Genomic DNA, 16,462 nt, shown 5'->3' with positions numbered 1-16,462 from the left:
GAAGAGGAAAGAAAACATAACATAAGTAACAAACGCCACGAGAATTGTCTTTCATTGACTTACAACAAATCTCACAGGTATTGCTCGAGCACAGCTCCCTTACGAGCCTCAAATTCAAATCAAAGCATGTTAAAGTCAATGGAAATTTTTTCCAAGTGAGAGCTGAAGAATTTCATTCACTGGCCTCATATTAAATACTTGTTCTTCGTTAAAATAAATAGTTGCGTAACTACACAAGAACTAACCCTTAGGGCTCTTCAATTGCTTTTCTGACACCAAAAAAACCTGATACTTCAGTTTATCTAGTATTGCTTGGAGTTCTATATACTTTGTACATAAACTAACATGTTATCTGTTGATAAACGATCATTTTAAGACCTGCTGGAAAAGCTGACAACGAGCTTCCGAAAGCCGGCGTTACAAACGCGGAGTCTTTCATTCACTTCCCAGAGCACTGCTGGGCTAACTGGTGAATCAGGTCTGCCTTTTTAAGCCTTCCAGTAACGTTCTTCGGACCCCCTCAATTTGAGCTTGTAAAATCGCACAAAATCCATTTTATGTTGTTTCTGATGAGGATCTCCAGGTGCTGCGTTCGGTGCAAGCAAACCGCCCCGGGCACCCGCAGCAAGCAGGGGCAGCTCTGGGAGAAGAGGCGGCGGCCGTGCGGAAAGGGCACCGAGGCTGCGCGCCGGAGGGCTCGGCGCCCGCCGAACCCATCACGCAAAAGCATCCCACGAGAATCAGATAAATCTGTTCTGCGATCCCGGTATTTATCTAGCACTGCCACTACCCGACAACTTTGGGCATATTAAGCTCTCTTCAGCACACGAATATTATCGGAAGGCTGCTTTAACGTTTCTCCTCTTTATACGTCAGAGTCATATTTTCTGCCTTTACCAGCCTCATTTGACAAAGCTCATCTCACACGGTAAAAGACCAATTGCATTTCTTCCAGCACAACGTAGCAGAGGCTGCAAATCTCTTAAAAAGAGAGCTTACTCCTGGAAGTTAAATGAGCAGAACCGGAGCAGGACACGATGGCTCACGAAGATGCTCACGTCAGAGCGCCTGCTCTCCGGGCAAGGCAAGCAGCTGGGCAGGGGCAGCGAAGCAAATGCCCTTCCAGCCGCTTCCCAAACGTGCAAACGGCTCCAACCAACGCGCATTGCTGCTGGCTCTCTAAACCCCGTGGAGCTCCAGGGTCCGAGCTGGGAGTGCTGCTGCTCCCCAGCTGCAGCTCAGCTCTGCCCAGAGCTGGAAATGCGGGGACGGAAAGATCCAGATCCAGCCTGAATTAAGAACAAAATGTCTGGAAAACTCTTTGGCCAGAGGATTAGTTTTCATCCCTGGTTCCTCCTGTAAATTCAGCACAGTAAGATGACAAATGATAACTTGCCTGGAAGAGCCACAGCAAACTAAAAATATCTGTAACACCTAACCACACAAGTATGAAATCGCTACATTATAATTAGGAAGCTCAAAGACCTGCACCCAGACAACACAGCAGAACCGTTCTGATGTATGAAATAGTCTTGAGTATGCACACACAGGTAGGGCAGGCTAGCCCTACAGGGCTCCCACCAACATCTGGCTGTCCTTCAACCTTGCAGCTACCACAAAGTCCTGTCCAGATGATCATTAGTCCATATGGGACAATGAGTTGAGGAATTATCAAGTAACAACGCTGCAAAACACTGTCTGAAATCCCAGACGATTCCCACAGTTATAAGCTATAACTTAACTATACGCTGTAAGTTAAAGCTGCTCAGAGATGAACTCTGCTCACAGCTTTACAGGCAATTTCAAGCTCTTGAGATCTGTGAGGATTCAATGTTGAGGACGTTAAAACTGACATTGCAAGAATCTGATATTTTTCAACAATCCTTCATATAACGAATACCTGGTGAGCGTGAGCCACTCAGAGCCTGACAGGTGAACTCGGCGAGCTGCAGGAACACAGACACCTGCAACAATCTCGTTATTGGTTAATTTAATGATTGCAGCAATGTGAAAGTCACATAAAAAGCAAAAGCTCCTTGAAAATAATGAACACATTGAAAAGTAAAAGGTAACTCCAAAGTTAATCAGCCGCCCTACGTAGGATCCTTCTTGGACTAAAACAAGAGAGTCAGCTCATTAGGTCAGACCAGTCACTTGCTCTCTGCTTTCAGATTTGTTCCACAGCCTGGCACAGGGATTATTTTTGGTACTGCAGACTTCTTCCATAGTAACATCATGGTGGCCACCAAATAGTTTCTTTAACACCACTTTTACTTGGCCCATTCCTTAGCCCACATACTGGCACTGCCATTTGATGAGCTTAAGGTAGGTTTGATCCAGAGTAGGCTGCTGTATTACTTGGGTGTGGCTTCCTACTTGATTTAAAATCTTGTCTTTGGTCAACACAGAGCTATTATAAATTGTTCTTTTTTCTTTCTATCAACATACCCAAAATACCAGCTCAATTCCTGAGCAGCCACCAACCTCACAGCAGCACTCAATGTCGGGGGATTCTGCCAGATACTGCAATCACAACTGGATCAAACATCAAAAACTGGACTATCTGAACAGGACCAGTACATTATGCTGGAGAAACTTCCAGCTTCCACCTCCCCAAGCCAACTGGGCTGTGCTGATCTTACCTTGCTTTAAAAAATATCACCCTTTAACCCTTTTCCATGACTTAAGCGTCACGGCAAAATAACTAAAGGACCTACTCAGGAAGTTAACAGGACTAAGCATCAAAGAGAATACAGGGGGCATCTGGGCTGCAGCCAAAAGTAAAATCAGAAATCAATAATATTGGGGGAGATTTCAGATCTGATCAGCTGTTGAATTCTGGTAAGAAGGCCAAGCCAAACTTAGGTCTGCAGCAACTCAAACACAGATGTGCTGGAAGACAGAGCAGCAATGCAGACTATGCAGGAAAAAGAACATTGCTTTTGAAGTGTTTCCTGTATGCTCCTATTTTTTTTCATGAGAAGATAGCAAAATTGTTCATAAAAAATGTATTTGAGGCCTAGCTTGGTTAGGGATTCAACACACTTCACTCAGTCACATAGCAAAGTCGTTTTCAATTGCAAAAGTCTATCTGGATAGGGCACCCTGTGTTTCCCTTGCCCAATCTAGCCAAAGCACTAACTCCGCACCGACCAGTGTCGATTCGATCTGCAAACACAAGGCTTTTCCAGAAATACTGGAGCTCCCAGGGTAGATGAAGAGTGTCGAGTAGCAGAGAAGTTCAGCACAACTGCTGCCTCTACGCAGGAGGCTCCACGGCCAGGACTCCCCTGTGACTTCCAGCATCTGCTGCAGACTGGAACATCAGCCCCCAATCACAGCTGAGCTGCAGAACTCCTCCAATGTACCACAGAAAGCAAGTCAATTCAAGCCACATAAGCAATGCCAGAAATATCTTTTTTAAAAAATTATGGCTGCTAGAAGAATGGAAAAGAAGAAATTAAACACTCATTGCAAACAAGCACTCAAAACTGCTGGTGTCAGGGTGCCCTAATCTTTACTTCAGAGCCAAAATAAACAGTATCCTATTTCTACAGTATCCAGTATTGCGCAAAAACAGAGCTACACATCTTGCAAATAGCTCTGTTTTTCCATCCCGTCTTCTTCCCATCTGCGCTCATACACACAAAATGCATTTGGTCCCCTCACAACGGCACTTTCTCTGGAGTGGGGGAGCAAGAATGCTTTAACATCACACAGCAGTATTTACGCTGTGGTGCATCCTGGTAGCAAAACCAACGTGTGGAAAAGTTGGGAGGACAAGAGAAATGCAAAATTCAACCATCACGCCTGAAAGCAGACCTCGGGAGCAGGAACTCCAGTCGGCGTTGAGGCCGACCATTTTGCCTGTTACGCAGATGCAGTGGTTGACAACGGTATTCACTAGAGCTGAGGGTGGCAAGGACCAGCTGCCTTTGAATTTAGCCTCAAAAAAAAAAAAAAAAATAAGAACAGTGCTCTGTTCTTACAGGATACAAAGGTACCAGCTTCACAGCACTACATTTTTAAAGCCTTCACATTCCCCTGCTGACAACTGTTTCCTTCCCACACAAGGTCAGTGGAAATTTCATTACATCCCATATGGATTTTACATTCCCACTCCTGCTAGTGCCAACACAGGACTTGCTTTACAGCTTTCTGCTTTACTGAGCAAGTTTGAAACAGTTTTTTTTTTTTAAAAAAAAAAAAAAAAAAAAAAAACTAACACAGATTTGATCTCTAGCTCTCTTTTCACAGCAGATTACAACCTGAGGCGTTTTCTAGAATAGTCCTTAACAGCAGTGACGATGCTCAGAAATATAGGGAATATTGGTAATACTTCTCCAGTCTTTTCAATTCCTACCTCTTCTCATTTCTTTCGGGATCGGAGCTCCTGCTGCTCCTTTGACCCTCGTATCTGGCACAACGATTGCTCCTCAGCTCCCGCGGGGCTCAGCCAGGGCAGTTCAGACAAGCTCAGAGAATCAGCAGGGCTGCCCGCAGCTTTCGCTACCCCCGCCCCAGGCGGTGGGGCCCGGCAGCCGGCGCCGACCCGCCGCCGACCCGCCGCCACCCGCCGCCCCCGCCGCCCCCGCCGCGGGGCCCGGCGGGACCTGCCTCGCCGGCGGACGCGGCCCCCTCGCTCGGCCGGCGAGGCCCGGGCACGGCCCCCTCCGCCGCCGCCCCGCTTCTCCGGCGCCTCCTCCCAGAGGCCTTGTCCTCAAGAGGCCCCTGTGTGGGCGCTTCAGCCCCACCAGCGGGGTTAGGACGGTCGCGGTCACTCAGGCGCGTTTCCACCCTCGTCGACAGAAGCCTTCTCGCTTCCCCCGCTCCCGTAACGCGCCGCTTTGGCATCGTCACGCTCGAAGTCCGTCCCTGCCGGTACCAGCTAAGCGCGCAGGGGCGAGGGGCAGTCTCGCCGGCCGGGAGCAGCCCGCTGACCGCCACGCAGGAGCCACGCGGCCGGGAGCAGCCACGCAAACGCACGGACGGGGCCGCTGCCCCCGGAGCCCCCGCCGCCTTCGGAGCGGAAGAGGTCTGCAGCAGAAAGTAACGGTTACCGGCACCGTCAACGCGGAGGACGGAAGCAATAACATAGAGAAAGACGGTCTTTGGTGCTCCAGAGGTTTCTGCGAGTCTGCCACTCAAAAAACACAGCCTCCGACAGAGCCTTTATCGTTACTCTCCCGCTTCCATAGTTACTTCTCTGCTGCATTTACGAGGCCCCCTCTTTTCAATTAAAATGAACTTGTTCTTAAGTAGCCTTTTCAGATAATAATGAGGAAATACAGGCAGGCAGAAAAGCCTTTTTCCTCCCTTCATGTCTGCTGCCTAGGGAGCTAGCCGGAGCAGTCAGAGGGCATCCATCTTCTCTCGCCCTTGCGCGGTGGGGCTGGAGATCGGTCTCACTCCACCGACAGCCACCATTTCCTGCTCGGCTGCAGCCACCCTCCATCCTTCCCCCCTCTCCCTCCAGCCCAGCCTCTCAGCAGCTCGTCAGTAACCTGCCGGGGCACCTGGGGACAGAAATCCCACGCTCAGCAAACATGAACTAAGCACGCGTCCACGGAGCCAAGGGTCCCTCCTCGACGGACGCCAGCCAGAGCCCACCCCAAAACAGGCCCCATCTTCACCAGTGCTGTGTGAAACGACGTTACGGCCAGCAGCAGTACGAGCTTCCTCTGCCCGGTCTGTCGAGGGCATTAACAAAAACCTCTAAATCTAATCTTCAACTGAGTGCCAACTGCATTTTCACTGCTAGAGAAAGTATTTCTTCAGTGCCTGATCCTAAACCCTTAAATTTTGGGAGACAGAGGTAGAAAGACAAGGACACTTGCAGGAAGAAATCACTGATGTGGTTTAGCAGCTGGACAGAAGCGAGACGTTTTCAAGCATTTGATCTACTTGCCTTGCAGAAGAGCTAGTTTTCAGAAGAGCCTGCAGCGAGACAAGCCCAAATCCCGGGCAGCTGGACAGCTTTCACGGTAAGAGAAACACACAGCAGAAATGCTATTACGTGGTGGCACGTTCGCATCTCCTAGAATCCATGTAAACGTAACGAGCGCGTCCTTATTTACACTGAATAAGGATAACATGTCAAACAGAGGAAACAGGATGGCTCTGGGAACATCAGTAACAAGTTATTCTGAAATGTTGCTAGAAAAGCTGAATGCTCCTCAAAGAAACGGCCCTAACTGGGCTCAGAACCTTTCCTGGCTCAGCTCATCGTACTCCTCAGTGGCCACATTTGGAGCTTTCCTCGCTAGAGTAAAAATAAGCTCCTTGCCATGAAGAGCAGATCTCACTAGCAAAACTCTCCAGCTCTGGGTTTTATCCAGCATCATTTGGACATAACCACAAATGCCACAGGTCTGCATGGGGGGAAAAAAAAAAAAAAAAAAAAAAAAAAAAAACACCTCACAAGTTGTGTTACTGAACTTGAAATTTATAGGAACATTTAGTAGAGATCAACAAAAAACTACTAAACTGCTTTAGCAGGACTTGAAGGCATTTGCCAAAAAGCAGAAAGTAAAACATTAAACAAAACGGCATAGCTGGTCATGTTTCCACAGCAGTTAGCCTGAAATAATGCTCCCATGATTTAATTTACAATATATAAAATCACAAACAGTGCCATGCAAAAAAAAAAAAAAAAAAAAAAAAAAAAAAAACAAAACAAAACAAGCTATTCTGCAAGTAAGTGTGTTAAAGAGCTGAGTTCCCTCCAACACTGGACAACTGGCCTTCAAGATTTGCTGCTTTTTCCCCTCAGTTTGTTTGGTTCTGTTTATAAGAAAGTAGTTTCCAGTGTAAGCAACTGTGTTATCATTTAAAATGCAGAATCAGTAGCAAAAAAACACAAGAAAAATTATTTCCTCAGCTCTTCTGAATTACAGTGGCAGTGATATTGGAGAAAACAAATTCCTTGGCAAACAGAAGCAGAGATGCAAGGTTTAAGATGGATTGAAGGACTACTAATCCAGCTGAGACATGGAGCATCTGCAATCAGAAGATCTGGCAATTTGGCTTTTGTAAATATTTTACGGTTACTTAGCCCATATCATAACTGATGACTACTCATTGTGATTAAGCGATGTACATAAGTACTTGACACGTTAGCAATGGTCAAATTTTCAGAGGCGACGTACTGCTGAGCTAAGGGCTCCCATGAAAAGGTGCTGCTAGACTGCAATCTGCAAGTTGTTCACCTGAAAAACAGCTTTCCCAATCGCACTTTGGTTGTGTAGAGGCAGGTCAAACCAGCAAGCAGCTCTCTGATGCTACATGCAGTCACAACAGAGACGCTTCAGCCTTGACCGGGAATGAAGCGTGAACTGCTACAGATCATATCTCCAGCAAGCAAGGAAGGCCTGTGTTGTTTCACCCGTTCTGTAATTAAAGATCTCAGTCTCCAAGACTATTTTTAAAATTACCCAGCATGGGAGAACATGGCCCTTGCAAAGCCTGAACGACAGGCGCTATGCTCAAACCAAGATTACCAAGATCCCAAATACAGCAAATCCCTCCTTAGTGAAAGATCCCCAAGAATACTTGCGCTTCACTGAGAGCCAGCCCCCAAAGACAGGCTTCCGGGTGAGATAAGGGAGAAGTAGAAGGAAAACAAGATTGCGATTGCCATGGCCAGTGCTGCTGAGAAACCCCACAGCATACTGCACTGTGTACAAGCTAACGCCCTTGAGCAAGGATAAACACCATCGCTATCCGTCTCCCAACGACGGCAGTGAAGTGATATGAGAGTATTGCACAGCCAGCAAAGAGATGAGAAAAATGTTTCACGCTCCAGCTTTGGCGGGTTTGTAAATTAATCACAACATTTAAAAACATGTTTAAAAAAAATAAAAAAATAATAAAAAAAGCTTGACAAAGCCATTCAAAAGCTAATTCAAGAAAACGAGAGATGAGACGCAATTGCTGTTTACAATTATAACAATGGGAGGGGAAACAGCCCCAAGAAAGGAGCAATTTAAACCTAAAGAAACATTATTAGCATAAGATAAATGGATACAGACTGGCCACTTAGGTGGGAAAGCAGAAAACCCATAAGATTCTGGGTCAGCCAACTGGAGATGTGGGTGAAAGCTAACATGAGCCGGATCAAGGCTGGATTTGATGACTCAGCAGCAGGTCCTTAACAGTCCTACACGGCCGTGGGAGGAGCCGGTAGCTCAGATGCGGCATATTTTGATGTTATGGTTATTACAACCCAAGCACAAAAACGGAACCTGACTGAGATTCTTTGCACATGACTTGCAGCAAGCACTGTGCCTCCACAGAGCGCCCCGAGAGCTAACAGGGAAAGCGATCCTTCCCATTACGGCTTTTACAGCATCAGGCCTGCTCCTCCTCTGATACAACAAGATGATTTGCAGTCACTTAGACAGAGTTTCTAGTAGAATAACAGGCTCCATGATGCCAGTTTCTAAAGGCAGTGCTCCATGTCAATAGAGAGAAATCTGCTGCACAAAGTGGCAGAAAGATCTCCTGGGAAAAGTATTTTTTTTGTTGCTGCTTTCTTAACATAAATCTCATCTCTAAAATGATCTGATTACCACAGGCACTGAATACTTGCAGCTGTACAACAAGTCAACTGGGGATGGAGATGTTCTGCAGAGGACCCCACCCCCTTGCATAACCCCACGGTTGCAGCTGAACCTTGTCCTTCCACGGTGCAAGGTTAAATTTCAGTGGAAAGACAACCGAATGCCCCACTTACTGCCAACAGTGTGCAAACAAGAAAAACTAACAAAGGGTAATGGAACAAGCTGGATCTAAGGAGTACTTCTATTTAACTTCTGAAAACACGGATCTTCAGAATTACTGGAATTCATATGATTAACACCACGACAAGACAGACTCATATTTTGAGGGTTCTGTATTTGGGCTGGAAACTCATATTCTCAGGATTGCTAATGGAAATGCAAAATTTGGGAATGTGCCTTCATGTTAAGACTTCTGATAAGCTTTTGTTTGGTTTAATTTGACATTTTGGCTAGTTGATCAGGTCTAAATCTCATTTTTTCCTGGACTGTTCATCTGGTCCGTTCTTCAGTGAGGACAACACTGGCAGTGATGCACAGAGCCGAATATGATCACACTCATTCAAAAAACGTACCTCTGACAATACAGATGATGCAGTATTTTATAAAGAACAAAATACTTTGGGACAAACTGTGGCCAATTGGAACATTAATATTAGAAGTAATATGCTTAAGTGTAGCGGTCAAAATGAACACAGCGTGCTCAGTTCCAACTCAGTATTAGCAAGTGGCTACTTCAGCTGGTTCCACCCACAGTTTGTTGCAGGATATTTTCCACACGGCCTCATCTTTTAAAATACAAGAACGAAACCCTAATGCCACCAGATCAATGCAGCTTCTGCAAGTGAATATGCCAGAGATACCACTTATTACTTGTGTCCTCATATATTTAGAGGACTGGGCAGGAGAACTTCTGACATTTACAAAAACCATGTTGAAATCCTGGCCACAGCTGAGACTATGGCAAAACTCCCACTAACTTCAGTGGAGCTAGGATTTCATCCTTTGGCAGCCAATGGAGTAAGTGAGACAATCTTGTTCTCCAGACATTGTTTTGCAAGTCCTCCCCTCCTCCAGTAACCCCCGGCTCTGATACTTGGTATGTCAAGCACTGATCGTGGCCAAGCTTCTTAACTGGCGTCAACCACAGTGGAAACAAACACGCACCAACCAAGTTATGGTGATGATCAGCAGCATACTTTTACTCTAGAAATTGCCTTCCTCATAAATATTGAAACACTTTAAACAAAATCAAAGTAAGTTCGCGTGAAGCAACTGCAAGCTGAAAAGCAGAAGGCATTTTTTTTTCACTTACTTTTGCTTGTCTCACTTTAGGGCAAACTACCACATAATACAAATCTTAAGACTTTTTATTGCTGTATCCTCAATATGAAACTCACAGTCATAACACACTAATCTACACATTTATCCCTGTAAGCAAAAGTTGCTCGGAGGCAGCTAAGCCTGTTACCCAAAGACTCAGTGCAATGCAGGATGCAGACCCCAACACTCCTCCAGTTCTTCAGCACCATCCCTCGAACCCACAGTTCAGGGAGCAGCGGAAATAACGAGGTCTGGTTCCCTACAGAAAGGTGCTTCCTCACTCAATTTTCTGGTGCAACAAGGTGCAACCGCTGACTGCAGTTCTTCCTGCCAGCTGGGGCATTCAAAAATCACCATCTCCCGTGTGCATTCTCCGTTATCTAACAAGGAGCGAGCTACAGGGTACATCTGCTTGCTGCTAATCAGTAAAGGAACTTAGAAGATCTCTTGCCTCTCCCCAACCATATCTCCTCCTGCATATCCAGTATGGGAGATGGATACAGGAACCCTACTTTTGGCCGCCGAAGTTGGTGGTGGGTGTCACACGCAACGCCGGGTGACTGCCAGTGCCACGTGGCAGAGCTGCCCGCTGTTGTGCCCGGCGGCCGAGAAGGAGGCTCCAGTGCTGCAGGCACCGCAGTACGAGCTACACCTTGTCCTGGAGGCAGAAACCGGGACAGGAGGCGCTGCCTGCACTGCTCAGAGCAGGCAGCGAACCCTCATGAGCCAACAGGATAGCTATGCTCCTTCTCCAAATTGTTTTGTTTTTAGGACGCCTTCCCTCCCCCCAAGCAGCAGCACAAGGTGGTGAGCAAGGAGCAGCAGGCTCCAGGGCAGCTGCTCCGCCATACGCAGACAAAAGCAGGGGTTTCTCCGGCAACGGGCTGCCAGGAAAGCCTGCAGGCACCCTCCCACCCGCTACTGCTTTCCTTTCAGCCCGGCGGCCCCAGGGCCTCGCTCCCCGGCCCCTTCCAAAGGGTTCGCAGGCAGCCCCAGCCCTGGCAGCAGGATCTTCCCTGGGCTCACTCAGCCCTGGGCAAGGACCACTTTTCCCTAAGGTCTGAAGAGTTCAAACAGAGCACGTGTATAGCAGCATGCTCTACAGATGCTCAACAAGCTCCTGCTCTGGCAGCACCCTTCACTTTACCCTTTATGGGCAAACTCCTTCCTCCACTGACATCACCATGCAAGACAGGCACACAGTAGCTCATATCCTGTCCTGCAGCCCAAAGATGGAGAACCTACAGGTTTTTATTCAGGATGGTGTGAAACCTTCCCTCAGGGTCCCTGTTCTACCCAGTCAGTCCCTTCCTCCCCAGCTTGCCCAGTCCTTCTTCCCCTCAGCAGGGCTCTTGGCTCTTCCTTTAACATAGGTATCTCCAGGGAACGCTGGGGACAAGGAGGTGACAGGATAGGTCAAATGGGTGGAAAGAGCTGTGCATTCTTGCACAAACTATACTGGCAAGACTTTGCTAGCACTTTGGTGAGTCTGAGTTGGAAACAGTTTGGCATGGGCTAGAGACTCAAGGCTGTAGAGCCGTATTTCAGATGACTCTCCCCACTTCGTGTCTCCAAGTACTGCCAGCGCCTCACCGAACACAGCCGAGCCCCTGCAGAGCTCACACCTGCCGCTGCATGCACTCAGCACCTCTGTGCACACCTGGCCCAGCACAGCACAGTGACCTGGAGCTGGCAAGGAGGACTGTGTCACCACCATGGGAGCACGAGGACCATCCATGGCCTCCTGCCCACTGCCACCCACCAGCTGCTTCCAACTTCCTTGCTTGGCTCCCTCAACAGGAACCTCTCAAACAAAAAGACCACGAGTGATTACGGGAAGCCGCTTTTGTCCCTAGGAGCTGAGCTTGTCATGGAAACCTGTGCTCCCTAGATACAGCCGACAGAAGTTGCACCCTCCTGCTGCTTGAGAAACAAGGCTGGTGCCTCTCTGCATTCATCTCTATAGCGTGTGCATGCATGTGTCCATGTGTACGTGCATGTGTAAATTTGAGGATCAGGCCAAATTTGAGGATCAGGCCTGAGAATGAACGAGGACCTGGAATGGTAATGCCTCATCATGCTAACGAAGGGCTGCTGCAGTCAATTCGGCCATGCTTAGCTTCCGCAGTAGGTTAATACTCACAGCTTTGCTGCAACATCCCTGAAGGGTCACTGCAGTTAAACAGAGATTGAGCAGAATTCATAAATACTAGATTTCCAGCTGGTGCTCTGATGACCAAATATGCATAGGAAAAGGGGGGTGGAGGCGGTTCAGACTTTTTTTTTTCACTCCCTTTCATTCTTCTTCCTTTTTTTCCCCCTCTCCTTACAGCTAAGAGATAACTGGGCTATTTTCAAACAAGCTCAGAAATAGATAAAAGTATTCACTATTGTAGGTATCCTTTTCAAACACTAAAAAAATTCTCTAAGATTCAGTGTTCTCTAAGAACTGCAATGTTTACTGCTCTGGGAGATAGATATGAAGAGCATGTTGGATTTTGAAGGAAATTTAGTGCTTTTGAAGAGGCTGGGTTATCTGTCCAAGAAAATGATGTCTTCTACTTACCTTCAAAATGGACAGGCTAGGACAATCGTTCCTCTAACATTTGTTTCACCCCTCTGATTTCTAACAAGTGAGAAAACACGCCTGGCAATGAAAAACTTTGTTTTCCTTACAATTGGGATTAGACCCAATAGTTTATTGCAAACATAAAATGGCAAGCTGGACTCAAAGGGAAATCCAATTCTTCCACAGCTATGGAATATACAACGGGGGCCAGCGGACTCCAAAATTCTTTCGTTTTCCCCCTTAGATTATGTATGTTTCTTCTCCACTAAAGGACCAACCCTCTTCAACCCAAGATCACTCCTTACAATTTTCCAGTGCTTTGCCGCCCCGTTTTTCAGTAGTTGGGCCAGTTCCCTCGGGAGAGGCCTCCGCACACCATCTAACGGGCTGGTAGCGCTGATTCAGAAGTAGGACTGCAGCAGGGCTGTCGAACAACAAGAACCCAGCTCCCCGAGGCTGCACGGCTGTAAAGGCAGCCCAGGAAGAGCGCCAGAACTGCGGCGTGCACGGCGTGCTCCGGGCAGGGGCTCAGCACGCTAAGATACGCGGGGGCAGAGCGCCCACGAGCCCACACGGGACAGATCCAGCCGTGCGATGCACCCACCCGCCGGTGCCCACGCTACACAGCACAGCTCCAGCCCCCCTCCACCACTAGCGCCCTTAGCCCCATCGTTCGGGTGAGTAACAGAGCCGCAGTTTAAGTGATTTAGCGACAGTCACACAGTGAATCAAAGGACGTGCTGAGAGAAGAACATACATCTTGCGGTGGCTGAACCCAGGCCAACATTTAGGCCGATCTGAACAGTGACACTATTCAACTTAAAAAGCCAAGGAGCTACAAAGACCACAAACTGGAACATCTCGAAGAATTTCCAATTGTGTTTTCTCTTTTCTGCTGTGCAGATCCCCCAAACATCAATCCGAAAATACCCTGGGTAGTAAATACACTTGAAAAGCTTCAGGGAAATACCCTGGGTAGTAAATATATTTGTAAAGCTTCAGGGAAGGAACAGAACAAATGTCTCAAAGCAAGCAAACAAGTTTCTCTCCGTTCCTTACACCTGCCATTATTAACAACCCCGTCTAGGAAACGGCAAGAGATTTGGCTCTTAGTGAGACAAAGAGCAAAGATTTTTATCTGAAACTAGAAGTTTCGGATTAAATTAAGAAAATCAACTCTCAAGTCTGAAAATAGCTCGTGGTTTTTTTTTTAATGATTCTTTGATCTCTGGTTTAACTGAGGGTATCACAAGATGGGCCCCTTCCCGGGTCCATCGCCAAACCAAAGGCTGCTCTGCACATCGGCCACGTTTTTGCCTTCTTATCGACACTGCGCTTCTTGATCGTCATGCCCTGGCTGCAAGGTAAATCTCTCAGTTGTAACTACGAAAAAAGGAAGTAAAAACGTATGAAGTTTTCCTCCTGGAAAACCCTCTGCCCTTTGGGCTGAGTGTCAGGCAGGGGGTGGGGAAGCCTGGAAGTAGCTGCCCTCTGAGAAGAAACTCATAGTTGTGTGGTTTGGAAACACAGACGAGCGCTTCAAAGGAACCGGGGTTAAGAAAATACCGCCTTCATTTTACTGCTAACCAAGCCAGTTTCTGAAACCCTGACCCAAGCCTGTACTTACTTATCACTCTTTTCTGCCCTGAAACACATCCCAAGAATCTAATCACTACTGAGAGGAAGCGGCAGCACTTCTACTTCACGTAGGATGTTCTGAGCTTTCTGCAAGCCCGGCCCGAACACCTCTGTGCACAGCAGGCTTCCCACTGTACTTGCCGGGAAAACGTAGCCAAAGCACGAACATGAATTCCGTTTCTGCAATTTATCAGTGCAAATGATTCTAAAATTTGCAATCCGATTGCTCACACCAACTCCAGAAGCAGCAGATCCGACTGGGAGTCTTCCGCACTGAACAGCCTGGCACAGCTTGCTGACCTCGGCACCGCCGAGGTACCGGCTAACGCTTCGGGCAGCTCTGCCCAGGATACCACGCTCAAACATGGACAAGATCTGATCTCAGTGACCACTGTAAACACAAACCATTCCTAAAGCCTCTGCACTCAGAAGTCTGTGTTGAAGCAAACCTACTCTGCCCGTTAAAGACACCAAATCTGCAAGATTTTGAAGCACTAATGACCTTTGGTTCCAGAAGTAACACGCACACCAGCGTACTTCCCCTCGCCACCCCACTCCATCCTTTCTCCTCCTACCTCAGTCACTTCACAACATTACAAAGCTCTATGGCAAAACAATAAAAGCAATGCACGTAATCCTTCTTTTCAAAATTAACTGCAACCTAAACAACGCGACATAAATAAACCATCTGTGCGGGCACTCTTGAAAGCAGGGCATAGTTACCAGAGGCACAGTGCCCATAATCATGTGCACCATCGGATCCATTTTACAATCCCAGTGGTGCATTACTTAAAATAACTATCGCCCAGACAACTCCACAAGCAGCAGTAGCTACCGCAGCATCAGGAGGGGAATGTCAAACCCTTGCAGAATCGTCTCCCAGTAATTCATCAGCCAGACAGAAGTTTATTGAATTCTCCTGCTTACTTTGGCAGCAGCTCAACTGTAATACTCTAACTACCACTCACAGTTTATTTTTCTCCCTCCTGCTCTCTCTGGTTACCTAGATATTTTGTTCCTAATGAAATTCCTCTGAAAACTTGATTCATCTGTAGAAAAATAAACAGGTAAATAGATTACTCTGACTATTTGCTGATGGCCGTATTTCTGGCATCAAGTAGCTGCCCCAAACCCATACGCACAGACTTAAGGGTAAATGGGTACGTACCAGGGTACACTACTCAGTTCTGTATTGCCCTTCATTAAGCTTTTTCCATTAACACTTCTAAATAGTTGTCAGCCTCTGTCATATCAGTGACTGTAAGAATCATCTCTGCATGTATCATCTTTGCGAGTCCAAGTAGTACGGGTAAAAAGGAGTTTAGCGTGACTTTTCAGAAAGTTTTTTCTATGGACTGTAAATTCAGTCCATCATACTGCATTCCCCAAAGACTGATCTAGTGTAATCCCTGTGACCAGGGGTCTTCTAGCTACATGGGAACTCAGCCAAACATATGAAAGCCAAGGCAAGTGCAGTAAACAGCATCTTTATCATAAAAAATCTATATTTTATCCTTCACATCAATACGACCAGTTTTTACAGCTCTGTAAGTAACTACTCATCAGAAAGACTCAGGAAGGCATTCGCGCTTCCCCTGCAGAGAAGCAAATGGCTATGCATGGGGACAACAAGCAGGAACGTTCTGCCAAGCGACGTAGCCAAAGGGGGGCATCTCTGGGACACCCCAGCTCCCCGAAGCAGCTGCTCTGTGGTATGAAACACCCCCGGAGAAAGAGCTGCTAATCAAAAGTCAGCCTCTTCTTCCTGCAACCCTCTGCAAGTCTTTCAAAACTAGACCAAGAATCCTGAGATCAATACAGTGGCTTGGAAGAACACTCAGAGCTGAAGGAAGCTCACCATGATCACCTCACCTCCACTTTTCTCCAGGCCACGGGGTCTGTGCGGTGGCTTACAGCAAAAAGCAACCATGTAGAAAGGGAGAGACAGGACACACATGCTAGAGCAGAGGAGTTGTCCCATCTCCTCTTCTCCAGTAACACACTGTGCAACTCTCCTGCAGGAGAAATTCAGGCAATACAAGCTATACAACGCAACATACTGAAGGCCCCAATACAGGGCATAAAAGGGATCTAATAGAGAAAACCTTCCACTGAGGTCTGTTTGATCCTAAATAGGTCAGACCACCTGAGTCTGCGATTTCTTGCAATACTTCATGTTAAAGGGAGCTGAGAGAACAGCAGTGGACATGGGAGAATAACCTGATCAGAGAAGCCTCTTTGCTCACTTCAAAGCCAGCAGGAGCAAGTTAGCTCTCTTCCAGCACACGACTCATTTGGTTGCTCGGCTCTGAAGGCTCCCAGCTCCACCTCAAATACGAAAGAAATTCTGTCTCTCTTTTCTTTTTTCTTTTTT

At 47.2% G+C, this 16,462-nt stretch overlaps 1 protein-coding gene across 3 annotated transcripts in view; it reads right to left on the bottom strand.

Moving 5' to 3' along the window:
* SRGAP3 (SLIT-ROBO Rho GTPase activating protein 3) overlaps positions 1 to 16,462 on the bottom strand; it is a 137,383-nt gene that overhangs the window by 67,350 nt on the left and 53,571 nt on the right. The gene's annotated exons all lie outside the window — the stretch shown is intronic.

This window comes from Rhea pennata, chromosome 12 (genome assembly GCF_028389875.1).
Source record: "Rhea pennata isolate bPtePen1 chromosome 12, bPtePen1.pri, whole genome shotgun sequence".
NCBI lineage: Eukaryota > Metazoa > Chordata > Aves > Rheiformes > Rheidae > Rhea > Rhea pennata.
Note: the sequence above shows the minus strand (reverse complement) of the source record. Positions and strands in the feature narration are given on the sequence as shown.